This window comes from Amblyomma americanum, chromosome 3 (genome assembly GCF_052857255.1).
Source record: "Amblyomma americanum isolate KBUSLIRL-KWMA chromosome 3, ASM5285725v1, whole genome shotgun sequence".
Classification (NCBI taxonomy): Eukaryota; Metazoa; Arthropoda; class Arachnida; order Ixodida; family Ixodidae; genus Amblyomma; species Amblyomma americanum.
The window spans coordinates 161,909,696-161,912,919 of record NC_135499.1 but is presented as its reverse complement, the minus strand read 5'-3'; positions in this window follow the sequence as shown (position 1 = coordinate 161,912,919).

Here is a 3,224-nt window from a genome sequence, read left to right as displayed (position 1 = left end):
GGAACCACGCGCCGCGTGCTTCCCCGTGAAGCTCGAGGGCTGTGCACTCGCGTGACTATTGTTGCCGCAAAGCCTTTTCCAGAGACAACACGAAGAAGACGACAGCACATAGAAGATCACTTTATTTCGACTTCTCTTCGACCTCAGTTTTGAAAAAGAAAGATGCAGGAGGGTTTTGTGGCGACGGAAGGCATTGCTGATACATGCCGGGTCCAGGCATGAGGAATGATTTCCGTCGGGATTTCTGGCTTGTTGCCTCTCATAGGCATGTACCAACATGGGTAGGGAAATCGCTGTTTCGATTAAATGAAAATTCTTTAATCTTAGTACCAGCTAAAATTTGAACAAAATCCACGTCCAAGCTTATCTGGATAACACGAAGAACACCCATATCAGTTCCAAAAATTCTGGACAAACCCTTTAGTTTGCAAGGTTACCATCATGTGCCGCATGGCGCTGAACATTGTTGTTGTTGTTGTTAGCCTATCAAAAGATGGCACATACCCACACTGGGGGATCGGCCAAGAATCGGGTGGCTATTCGCCTGAACGCAGTTAACAAAAAGGAAAAGCACGTGGGAGCGCAACACCGGTGAATTTTTCGTCATGAACAGAAAAGGGATGAGTGTTTTGATTTTAAAATTTTAAGAATAATAATAAAGAGAGGGATTAAATATTCAAAATCGTCCCCGGAATTTACTTCTTTTACTTTCCCCTTCCCCCTTCCTCAGTGCAGAGTGGCAGGACAGGGTCACCTTACCACAGGCTGACCTCTCCATCTTTCCTTTAATTGAAATATTCCCTCTCTGTCTCTCCCCCAAAATTTTCAATGAATCACATTCTGCATTGCTGTTCTGTGGTCTTCGGAAGTTGTCGGTGTGAGCGGAGGAATCACTTGACATGTCAGGTTTTGCAGCGATTAGGGAGAGCGGGATATTACAATCAACACATTCGCACAGAATCTCGCCCTATACTCTGGAGCTTTCTTACACTTACAAGCAAAAATGTCCCCTTTGATTTACGCGTCTTTCCCCGGTGCAACGGTAACTAATGGATACCCTCACACATAGGTGTCAGCGGAAATTAAATCGCGGATGTCCTCGCTAAACTTGTTCATGGGATACCATCGACGAACAGTAGAATGGGCATGGAAAAAGAACAAAGAAAATGAGAGAGAATGTTTGGAACATTCATATAAAGTGCGAAAGTACGGCGTAAGATGGCAGGTGTTGCCACCGGTGGAATTTGTGCGATCCAGTTTGCTCTTCCTTAGCCACTGCCCCTGTGATGGCCGGTGCTGCCATCGGCGGAATCTGAGCGATCGCAATTGGCCTCGGACAGACGCACACACAAATGTTAGATGATTTTTCTCGGACCAGAACCGCCGGATTAGTGCTTTGGCACTAACGAAATTGCCCAGCCAATGTCATCGACAGTGTTCAGTGCTTGGCGGTGAGCGCTCCGCCCTACGGGGCGGATTCCTCAGGCTCAAGCTGTCCTGATCCTCTTTCAATGGCATCCTCTTCCCCCATAGGCCTGGCTAGCAGGACGCGCCGTGCCCTAATACTGGTGTTGACCTTCGCTGCGGATACCAACTTGCGTGCGCGTCCACTGCGCGCGTCCTGTGCCCTTGCTACAGTGATGTGATCTGCTTACCTTGTCCCTCATCTCCCAATGCCTTGCTTTACTTAATCCCCCTTCTCACCATCTCCTTTAATTGCATCCCCCTGCGCAGCGCCATTGGGTTGATCCCTATAGAAGAGACAGCCCGTGTACTGTGCGATGTCAGCGCACGTTAAAGAACCTCAGGTAGTCAAAATTTCAGGAGCCCTTCAATACGGCGCCCCTCATAGGCTGAGTCGCTCTGGGACGTAAACACCCCTAAACCATAAACCACAAGTTACAGCGCCGCGTACCCCTAGGTTTCAGTACCCCCCCCCCCCCCCCCCCCCAATTCATCATAACTGATATCCACATCCTATTCACCCCCTCCAGTGATAAGCGTCTTGCCCAGACGAAGAGAAGTCCTCTTGTCGCAACGTCAGCTAACCGCACTAAGGCTCCCCCTCAACCCTTGTTCACTTCGTTTTGCGCTGGCAGGAAATAAATTTGCACATAAATTGTAGAGGCATTACCGACAGCATATCAAAGCCTGCACTGCAGTCAGAAAAGGAAAGGTGAGCAATTACAGTGAGGTAAGTATGAAGTGAAACGAAAGAAGGGATTAATGTACGAGAAACTTGGGGGATGCCTAAGCTTCGCCTTTATCGACAGGCCGCCGCTTATCGACAGCCGCTATCGGCCGCCGCTCGCAGGGATGGGGAAGGGGGGGGGGGGCGGTTCCGCGTTATAACAGAGCAGCTGAGCAAGGCCTCCGCCGGTTTTACTCCTGGGATTTTTCATTCACGAACGACGCGGCGGAGCATAGCGGAGCCGCGGTAGCCTTAAACTGTGGCGAAGCCGGCTCTTCCGTCTCACGAGCTCCTGAACGATCCCGTGATAAAAAGGGAAAAATAAGCTGCTGGGGGCCTATCTGAACATAAAGAGGGAAAGGAAAAAACTTCGCCGCACTAAATGTTTTGTAGCGATATCTACACTACACCTGCCACTTCGCGAGGTCAGCGTGGCTGCGCGCTGAGCCGTGGCACCACCGCTCCTCCAGCTGTGCGAATGCGCGGAGTGACGTCATAGCCCGCAGCTGGTGTGCGCGCCGCGCGCCTCGCCGCTGCGCCGACGGCGGAGCAGACGCCGCCCGCCTCGTCAGTTGTGCGCATGCGCGGAGTGACATCAGAGCACGCAGCTGGTGTGAGCGCCGCGGCCACCGTGGCAGCTGCCGGCGGCGCGGCGCGCCGGCGAAACAGAGTGGGGGAGGAGTGGAGAGGGGGAGAGAGCGAATCCACGTCCAGGGACGAAGATGAAGATGGAACGCCCAGCGAAACGCAGCGGCAAAAGACTGACTGCAATTCGACCGAGCGAGTTCCACTCGGCCAGCTGTAGCTATCGCGTCACTCCAGGTTTAACCAGAGCTAAACCACAGCATTCTTTTCATTTCCCCCTTCCCACTGCAACGTAACAGCAAAAATTCAAGGCACAATAATAAACAATACGCACCAATATAACAAATCCGTGTGCGCTGTAGGTTAACTCGCAGCCTTCCAGTATAGAATATTCATTGGCTAAATGTACGTCTTGAAAGTAAAAATTGTTTTCGAACTATAGCACGTT